Source organism: Rosa chinensis, chromosome 2, assembly GCF_002994745.2.
Source record: "Rosa chinensis cultivar Old Blush chromosome 2, RchiOBHm-V2, whole genome shotgun sequence".
In the NCBI taxonomy this organism is placed as follows: domain Eukaryota; kingdom Viridiplantae; phylum Streptophyta; class Magnoliopsida; order Rosales; family Rosaceae; genus Rosa; species Rosa chinensis.
This window is the reverse complement of record NC_037089.1, coordinates 44693278-44704197: the sequence shown is the minus strand read 5'-3', so window position 1 is coordinate 44704197 and position 10920 is coordinate 44693278. Positions and strand designations below refer to the sequence as shown.

Genomic DNA, 10920 nt, shown 5'->3' with positions numbered 1-10920 from the left:
TCCCACCTCTTTATCCCGCACAAACTCACACTTTGGCCTCTATGTTTCTAGTGACCTCTCTCTCCCGTTTGCATCTCTTCCTCGACAAACCAAATCGGAGCTCAGATTCTCTAGCTCTGAGCAAACAAATTTATTCCCAACGGATAGGTAATTCTCTCTCCTTCTTGATCTGTCTATCTTTTTTTTTTCTTGCCAGATCTGTATGCTTTGGTTCTGGGTAACAAAGCTTTAAAAGCTTTTTCTGTTGCCTTCAACTAGGATCGATCAAAGTTGATTAGCGACATCTAGTTCGAATCTTCCATAATCGGCGTCATGGGTTTCATTTCATTCTTATATTGTCCTTATTCGATAAACGTTTAGAATTGGACAATTGGGCATTTATAATTTTCTTATAATTTTGCAGGGCGAGGTATGTAAGGCCGTGATCTGCTTAGAAGTAGTCTCAATAAGGTAAATAGATTTCGTCGGCAATCACATTCATTTAAAAAGACCCATGGAAAGTGGGAAGAGAAAACAGATCACACATGTTTTAGAAAAACAATATGGAAACAGTCAAAAGGAAGCTCAATAATCTGTTGAAAATGGTGGCATAGTTCCAGCTGTATAAGGCATGGATATATACATACAAACATGGTAGTGGGTAGGAACATAGATTTCATCACGGGTAAAGATACATATTATCTTTGTGTTGGATAGCATGTTCTTTGTATCTTGTGTTTCAAAAAATTGATTGCAAACCAGCTTCTTTGTTTCAAATGCACTTTGGTTATTTATAATGAGCTTCAAAGGCAAAGAAAATTGCTGACCATATAAGATTACGATGGTACGCTGTTTAGCTGCCTAATTGATAGCAGTAGGTTGATTTACCATTTAATGTGCTTATGATTGTTTCTCTGCTCAATTTGAATTTCTTATCATTTCAAATCTCAACCAAAATTGCACCTTTTCGCTATGTTTTAAGTTTTCAGGTTCTAGACTTGATCATTTTTAGTGGTATTTAAAGTTCAATGTAAATGTTGCAGATTCACACCTTTACGTTTTCATTTTTTTTGTTTAGCTACTCACTGAGCTTTAGTTGCTCATGCCTCTATTTTCTTTTTTTTTTATTCTTTGCAGATACTTGGGTAGCAGGGTTGTGAAAAGAGTGCCTGAGTGTTAAGAGTTCTGTCTTTCTTCTTTAGTTTTGATGTTTTGGTGCCACTGGACATTATCCCTTGCTGTAAGTGTTTTGATTATGTTTCTATATAATTCAACTCTTGTACATATGTACTATTGTATATATGTAATATGTTTCTTTGGAGTGGTTTATATAAAATGCCATGTTTTTTTTTTTCACTAAGAAGTGCTTATTCTGCTTTTACCTTCTTTACTGTCTCTTGAGTTGTAAATGGTTGTCAAAGACTCAATGATCTCCATGAATTTGGGATCGGGGAGTGACATGTAGCTTTGGTGGTGGGAGTACTAGGTAATTGAACTTTCGATCCATCTCTAAAATGGCCGTTGGTTGTATATTGGGAGCTAGCTAGCTGCCTGCTACTTTGAGAACAACAGAACACTGTCCCATTTGCGGCGTCAACAACACCATCAATTCTCATCTGGGTAAGCCTGCAAGAGAAGTTGCAGCTTTACAACTTCTAGATTTGTTTGGTAATCCACATTTCTCTATAAAAATGTGTTTGACTTTATCATGTCTTTAGTAGTTGATAAAGTACAGACTGACAAACTGAAGATTTCATTAGGCGTTGATGATGATTGTTATCTAGACTGGAATCATGACCTCCTTGTGGCATGAAGGTAAGAGGAACTAAACAGATCATATTTTTATTTTATTTTATAGGATATGTGCTTTGTGTTCTGAGACATTGCCAAAAGGTTTTTCTGACACTTGTAATCTGCAGATTCTGGCAATTGAGAAGCTTCCAAGGTTTCCACATACCATAATTCTCGAAGGTGGAAGCATCCATGTAGATGGAGAAGGTAACAATCAAGGCACTATGAAAGCTCGTTCTGTGCAAGCACAGTTGTCATCTTATTTTGTTAATCATAAATTGCTTTCTTGCTTTAGGGACTTGCCTCACTACTGAGGAGTGCCTGCTAAATAAAAATAGGAACCTAATTTGACGAAGGAGCAAATAAAGGATCAACTTAAGGCATATCTTGGAGTGACGAAGATTATTTGGTTCCCCCGTGGATTGTATGGTAAGAACTATACTTGGCTACTATCTAATGATTGGTTTACTTTCTTTCATTTGGGAATTAGGTCACTTATTTTTTACTTCAACCTAAACTATGTACCAACATGCTTGGCAGGAGATGATGATACTAATGGCTAGTTACCCCTTTTATTGTTAAATTGGAAAATTATTAAATTTCAAACTGTGTGGAGCATTTTTCAATCTTGTTGTTCATTGTTTTTACAGTTACAGGCACAAGACTTGCAGCTTCTTATGTGAATTTCTACGTTGCCAATGGAGCAATCATTGCGCCACAATTTGGGGACCAAAAATGGGACGATGAGGCTGTCCGAGTCCTATCGAAAGCCTTTCCATACCATGAAGTAAGCTGAGTTTATTAACTTTTATTATCACAATTGATATCAAGTTCAATGGTTCTAAAGTTTGTGTACTATCTAAAAACTTTCCATGCCAGGAACTTTGTGATATTGTGATCCTAATGAGCTGTTTTAACTGTACAAACAATTACTAGTGTGTACTGTGCTAGGCTTAATATAGATTGTAAACTGGAATCAAATATAAAACAGAACGGCTCAATGCTCTCAATGCTAGTGTAAACAAACAATTAAAAATTGTAGATCAAGACGGATTGATACTCTCATATCTTAATTGATTGCTCATTTCTGGCACTATTTCCAGGTCTAAACGGTACAAACAAGAAGCTGCAAAATTTAAAGCTGAGATAGGCATTCAATGCTAGAAGGTGATGGAACAAATGGAAAACTTCCTTTGAAACCTATTATATACTTCCAGACATGGGGAGTTGGTACAGTTTAGTATCACAATGCTTCCTATAGGTTTTGGATATTCTATTTCATATGGTTATAATCAGATCGCCCTTAATTTGTTGTTATTCTGATATGCAGGCTTTTTATTTTTTGTTCTTGAAAATAGCCTAAATTTTGCATTTGCTTACTCTGTGGTAATTAGTTATTGCAGAACCATGCTACTTTATTTAAGATTTCATGGATTGCAAAATGTTGCAACTTGTAAATTTGCAATTGCGTGAGATGGTGCTTTATTTAGCTTTGGATATATTTAGACTTTATGGGAGGGTCAATTATAGGATCCTTCATTTCTTTCAAATGCTGCATCAATGACGTATATATGCATCACCATATATAGCATTAGGGCTGGCATCGGTCCTATTTTGGCAGATTTTTAATGGAACCGAGACCGAACCGATTAGTATATTTTCGGTTCGGGTTTGCAATTTTTCATCTTAGGAACCGAGATGGGACCGAACCGATCACATACGGAACGGTTCTCGGTTTTTTCGGTTCCTGTTTCAAAACTGACCTGATTGACAAAAGTTACAGAAATTTTGCAAAATTGCAATATGCATTTGCAATTTTTCATAATCACTTTCAATAAAGCATCGCAGAAACTTGGCAAGACCATACAAAGTCATAAATACATGCCATAATGCCATTACAACGTTACAAAATGTCCATCTTGCAAATACAAAGTACAAAGTACAAACTGGAAGTCTGAAACAAAACAAATAATGTAGAAACAATTGAAAGTCTGCAACATTCCAAGTTTCCAACAGAATCACAATGAGCAGTAACTAGGAATCCACAATAGGTTAAAATTTTTAAGCAATAAGCATATGCACAACTCCATCAGCAATGGCTACAATGCAGACTTCTCCTAGCTTCCTCATTACACCAATCCAAGAATCAAATGAGTAATCACCAAGGCTAATAGGCATACAAGCAATTCTGCATTATTCAAAAATTTAAGATTATGACATATTGTTCAATTCTAAACCAAGTCTTTCACCGAACTACCATTAACTAAATGAAAACAAAAAAGTAAGAAAACAATTGAAGCCTTCAAAAATTAAAAATCTGCAAACTTCATACCTTGACAAAGTGAGAAACATCATTTTTTATGTTTCTTCTTCTTGGTTGCAGGGGCTGAAACTGAAGCCTCACTACTTTTGGTTTTGGTTGTTTTCACACTTGGTGCTTCTGCAGATCCACCAACATTGTCAACCTTGTCTCTGTCCTCCTTTTCATGTTCTGCAGAAAAATAACAAATCAGTATGGTTCAAGGGAATTTCAACAGAGAAAAAAAAAAATAAAACTTAAGTCTTTAAGCACAGAAAGTCAAAAACACATACCAGCTTCAAGTTGTTCATAGGTTTCCATTTCCTCTACACTTGGTACATATTCCAACCCCATAATTGAATCAGACTTTAGCCAATTTTGTAGACATATTAACTTTTCAACTGTCCTAGGAGTTAAAGAGCTTCTATATGGATCTATCACCCTTTTTCCAGTGCTGAAACTCGACTCACTTGCAACTGTAGACACTTGTATTGCTAATACATCTCTGGCCAATGCTTGCAAGTTGGGATATTTACCTCCATTCAGCTTCCACCCATCCAAAATCTTCCAATCACACTCTTCCCCTTGCTTCACTTCAGGTTTTTCTATAGGGTCCAGCAAATAACGATCCACTTTATGTCTCACAACAACTTCATTGTTTTGTTCAAGCTGCCTATTCCAATCTTCAAGCATAACAACCCTTTTCCCACTTAATGCCCTCGATCTGCCTCTACTGTTACTAGTTGTTAGTTCACTAGTAATTGGTGTTTTCTTCTTCTGTCCTCCACTTGATGCATCATTAGACTGACTGTACAAGTCACAAAGTTCTATAGTAAGCTGCTTCACTTCCTCCGATTTCTTCTTGATCTCCCCACTAGGCAAATTCAGCCACACCTCACACACTCTACCAATGTTTCTCAACTTATACCTAGGATCTAAGACCACAGCAACTAGGACAAGTTGGTTCATGTCATCCAAGGAACCAAAATACTTGTCATATTTAGACTTCATTTGAACTGCCATGTCATACAATACCAAGTCAGATTCACTTGAATCAGGCCCTACACCAATTGAGCCTAGTTCTTCAAGCTCAGCTTCAATGGTTACAACATCATGGAAGGCCTTGTGTGCAGTAGGGGTAAGTGAAGCACTTACATTAAGTGTCACATCATAAAAAACCTTCAGGAACTTCACAAAAATGGCTGCATTGTCCCAATCTGTTTTAGTTGGTGGCCCAACTCTTTTCGTAGACACTCTCTTCTTACTTGTACTCTCTGCCTCATCTTCAACAACTTCTTCCTCTTCATCAAAGTAGCTACGATACCTTTCATCATTATCAGACAACCTCACAAAAGCCTTTTTCAACTCCAAAGATGTGTCCAACATAAGAAATGTGGAATTCCACCTTGTTGGAACATCTAAAATGCAAATCTTATTGCATTCAACTTTCTCCTTCTCCACAGCCTTTTTAAATTCCTCTAGCCTAGCACCTGAGCTCCTAACATACCTCACAGCATTCCTTATGCTTACCACTGACCTCTCCATCAACTTCAAACCAGACCGCACAATGAGGTTTACAATGTGAGCTAAACATCTCACATGCATAAACCTACCTTCACAAACTGGTATAATATCCCAACTACACATTTTCCTCCTAAGATAATCAATAGCATGCTTGTTTGCAGATGCATTGTCAACAGAAACAGTTAAAACTTTTTCAATAGACCAATCAATAAGATAAGACTCTAACAGTTTTCCAATTGTTATAACGTGATGATTTGGAACTACACAAAATGCAAGCACTCTCTTATGCATTGTCCATCCCCGATCAATAAAATGAGCAGTAACTACCATGTAATTTATATTCTGACAAGAAGTCCAAGTGTCAGTTGTCAAACTAACACAATGAGACTTCAATTCCCTCCTCAACTCCTCCTTCTTCGCATCATACATGCGAAGAAAGTTTTTCATTATCACTCCTCTACAAGGGACTTTAAAAAGAGGCACTGCAACACTACAAAAGTAATTAAACCCAGGTTTTTCGATGAAAATAAAAGGAAGTTCATCGACAACAATCATATGAGTAGCAGCTTCAATGCAATTATCCTGACTCCAATTCACAGAAACTAAACTACCCTGCCCTCTTTTACCATCACTGGTTAACACTTGTTGCCCAGATTCAACCTTAACTCTACCCGGGTACCCTTTGCAGACTATCTCTATGTGTTTCCTAAGAAAGGAAGTTCCATTATCATAAGGATTGCATGCCAAATGCGTCGAAAAATACTTACATTGAGCTCGTTTGGTATTGCCAACCACCTTCTCAACTCCATCAATAATGTCGATTAATGGATGATCCACCTTTGTGAAATGATCCCAGACATCACTCCTCTGCTTGCCTTTCCCTCCTTGTTTTCTTTTCATAGGAGCAGTGCTTTGAGCAGTGCTTCTCGGCTTGCTTGTTTCCGGGTTGTTTCTTGCAATAACAATTTCATTGCAAGCAGAGGATGGCTCAGATTGTTCAGAAGCACCAGACTGGTTGGACCCATATTGTCCGGCACCAGAAGTTTGGGGCATGATGGAAAAGAATGAGCCTGCATAGAATTTGCATGTCAAAATCCATGTATGAAGTTTATAACAAAGAATCAAAGATTACAAACCTGCAAAGCTAACAGGGCAGATTTACAGATCAATTTCTACGAGCACCAAGTGATCGACTTTCACTTGATCTCAAGTTCTCAACACCCGAGCTCTTCAACCTCTTCCTACTCTGCAGCTCCTTGGACAGATCAAAGCTCGCTCCCTTCATCCTCAACTCCCTTCATCCTTGTACCGAGTTTGGGAATGTTTGGGTATTCAAATCGAAATCGAAATCGAAATGGTGAGCTCAACGAGAATGTGAAGTTGGGAATGAAAAAGAAATGTTTGGCAGTTTGGGTATTCAAATCGAACTCAAAATCGAAATGGGCAAATCGCAATCTCAACAATAGTGGGAATGGTTTGAATCGATTAATTGAATTTTGGGGAAGAGGCGAAGAAGTGAAGAGGAGGCATGTTTGGGTTCTATGACTTCTGTTGTTCTGAACTGTTTAGGTGTTTAGGGTTATAGTTGATTATTTAGGCAACGTGTCAATTAATGGATATTCGGTTCTAAGGGATGATAGACACCAAACACCAGGACCGAACCGATACCCTTTTCCTCGGGTCGGTTTCTATATGGAACCGAAAGACTCAAATGAAGAACCGACTGGAACCGCACTGAACCGACCACTTCGGGTCGGTTCCTCGGGTTTTCGGTTCAAAAATCTCAGCCCTATATAGCATGCATGAAAGGACAGATTGTACATTCTTCTTCCCAAAGATTTTCTTCCTCATATTGGTCTCTCATTTTTAATAGTGCATAATGGGTTCTGCTTTTCTCTTGATAGTGAGTGGGGAGAAGGCACTTGAACTTGGGTTACATGCTCTTGTTCTTTGATACAACATTTTGATCATAGAGCTTTTGGTGTATATCATGTGTTTTAATCTCTACAGGAGGTCTTTCCAATCAATAGCTTCTTGGCCAATCAAGACCAAACTTTGCCAAAAGTGCGAATGCAAAGTGCTCTCTCTCTTAAAAAGAAGGTAATATTAGTATATGCATCTTTGTATATATACTTTTCTTCTGCAACTGTTAAATCATTTGTGCCTAATGCAGACATTGTCAAATTTTTTCAAATCACTAAACAAGTTTGCATCTTGCAGGCCAATTGTGAGTGAGACATTCGAGATTTTGTATAAGCGAATGGCAGCTGAAGGTTAAGAGCCATCGAGAATAAGAATGTTTTTTTATTCATGTGTAGCTAGCTAAGAATGCTCTTGTTTGGTGCATTATCTTGTTACTTGAATGTATTGATGCTTGAATAATGGTACTTGAATGATATATATGGATTAGAGTATTGTTTATATGGTAATATATTGAGCATTATTCTGGACAAACATTTATATTGATATTCTTCTTGTTGTTCAAGGTTTAGTCATACAACACAATACAAAACAATGTGTTGTATGAATGTAAAATAGTTCAAAATTGAGGCTTCTCCTACAACAGTCACTAGTTGGTACCCAATTGATTATAGTATTCACACAACGGATAACCAAATATAGTTGTTGTGTGAACTAACAACCAACAACAAAAGAAAACAAAATTCTGTTGTGTGAGATTCATAACACACAACAGAAATAAAATGATCACTGTTGTCTGAGTAATCAACAGACAAGGGAGATAATTTTACTTCAGCTGTGTGTTACTTACCTCAGACAACAAATATTAAGTTATATCCGTTGTCTGTTAGTAGTCTCAGACAACAAATAATGAGTTATATCCGTTGTGTGTTATGAATCTCAGACAACAAAGAATAAGTCATACCTGTTGTGTGTTATGAATCTCAGACAACGGCAAAATTTCATCTTCTGTTGTCTAAATGTGCCGAGGCATCGCCGCGCATGCCATGCCAGGCACATGCTGCGCAGAACTCACACAACGGAAATATGTATTTCTATTTAGCAAACTATTATCACACAACGGTGAAATCACCGTTGTCTGATTTTTCAATCACACAACACTCACTTAGACCATGGTGAGCTTGGTCATCACACAACACAAATCCACCGACGTCTGATGACCTTTTTGTAGTAGTGCTAGCACTAACAAAAATAAGATTATCATAGTGCAGAGATAATCTTAATCTCTTAGTAAGAGCTAATTCACAGTTTTTCATTATAATCCCTTTTTATTATGATTTACAAAGCCAATTTATGCCTTGTGGTTGCTATATTCATAATCATCTTCTTTATTTTGAGTTTTCATATGCAACACCTTCTTTTATTTATTCAAATTCTAGATGAGTTTTTGTCTCTTGGGTTCCAAATTTTGATGCAGCATGAGATGAGGATGATGATGACCGGTGGTATTAGGGATATTCCCTAGTGTTTGAAGATCAATTTTTTGGGATTGCAGGGAAACATTATTTCCTAATTATTTTCCTTAAAAAGTATAAGGGCAAATTTCATTTTACCTCCCTAATCTTTACACCTTAAATCATTTGTGCCCCTGCACTTTTAATTTCATCACGCGTGCCCCTGTACGTACCAATTTCAATCAATCTTGTCTAACCCTTAGCTTTTTTGCCAAATATTGTATGATGTATTTTGAAATTGTAGTCACATACGATATAATTTTGCATGCCACATTATTGAATCGTCATCATACAAGGGGGCCCATTAGAGCCACATTTTCAATTTACAAAATACTTGACAAAAAAATGAATTATTGGACATGATTGATTAAATTGGAAAGCATAGGGATACATGTGATGAAATTAAAAGTGCAGGGCCACAACTGATTTAACATGTAAATGTTAGGGAGGTAAAATGAAATTAGCTCAAAGTATAATATTAATTAGGACTAAATTCTACTTACTACCCTGTACTTTCAAGGGTTCATCAATTCAGTCCATGCACTTCTAATTTAATCAGAAAAGTCCTTGCACTCTCCAATTTCATTAAATCAATCCAATCCGTCACCACTCCGTCAATTTTCGGAAAAATTCCAAACTACCCATTTGCATTCACAACACTAACGCGTCGGCGAGCTTCCTAGTGATGGGTAGTTTAGGAATTTTCCCTGTGAGAAGGTCCCACGTCATCATTTTAACAACGAAAATTGACGGAATAGTGACGGATTGGATCGATTTGATGAAATTGGAGAGTGTAAGGACTTTTCTGATTAAATTAGAAGTGTAGGGACTAAACTGATGAACCCTTGAAAGTACAAGTTAGTAAGCAGAATTTAATCCTATTAATTAATTACATACATGTTGGAAACTATAAAATGATAATTAATTGACATAATTACATGTTGGAAATTAGTACGGATGAGGAGGCAAATGCCACATCATTTACGATTAGAATTTGGTAAAATATTTTGGTGTGTCTAGCACTACTCAATAGTAAATACTAATCAAATGATCTATCTTCGGGTTGGTGGATCTCTCGATCTCAATTTTGGATCCACTAGTTCTACTGATGATGGTAGGTCCATTGATCTGAACTTTGGTTCCACTGGTTCTACTAGTACTGACAGATCCATTGATCTAAATTTTGGGTTACGTGTCGGCTATGGTGTTGATGGATCGATCATGGAACAACGAGGAGAATATCACCAGGAGATTGAAACCCTTCCACTATTCCCTATGCATGGTGAGGACATTTTAATTTTTTTTTTTTGTAAATAGCTTAATTTAATAAGACTGAATGAATGCAGTTTTTTTTTTTTTTATTAATTTTTTTATATAAAGGACTCAAAAATAAAAGACAAATATAAATATATATTGGACTCAAAATGAAAGACAAAAATATAAATCACTTCCCCCACACTTAAATATTGCATTATCTTCAATGTAATCAATTAAAAGCATGCAATGAAATAAGTAAGCATAGATAGAAGACATTTACGAAAACAAATCCTAAAATAAAACAATAGAGAAAAAATGATAAATAAAAAGAAATAGGGAAAGAGAAAGCAAATCTGATTATATTCTGAATTGGGTTGCCTCCCAAGTAGCGCTTGTATTTTACGTCTTGCAGCCAGACAGTACATACATTAAATAAAGTTAGTAACTATAATTAACAAAGAAATACAAAATAAAAACAAGTATAACTATTAATTACAAACTACAAGTATTAACAAGTATATTGTACATAAGACACAAGTTAAGTACTCAAGTGAGTAAAAAAACGTGAAAAGTATTTTTACAAGTTTAAAGTGTGAAACAACAAAATAATTTACACGTATAGAGTATTCACAAGTA

General features: G+C 36.3%; 1 long non-coding RNA gene across 1 annotated transcript; it reads left to right on the top strand.

The window, feature by feature from the left end:
• Positions 1-435: 435 nt before the first annotated feature.
• Positions 436-7846, top strand: LOC121051843. The gene is made up of 10 exons (XR_005807171.1): positions 436-450; positions 1117-1219; positions 1382-1599; positions 1740-1794; positions 1899-1977; positions 2066-2199; positions 2421-2557; positions 2874-2937; positions 7604-7693; positions 7814-7846. It is a non-coding gene; the product is annotated as an uncharacterized LOC121051843 (long non-coding RNA).
• Positions 7847-10920: the final 3074 nt, after the last annotated feature.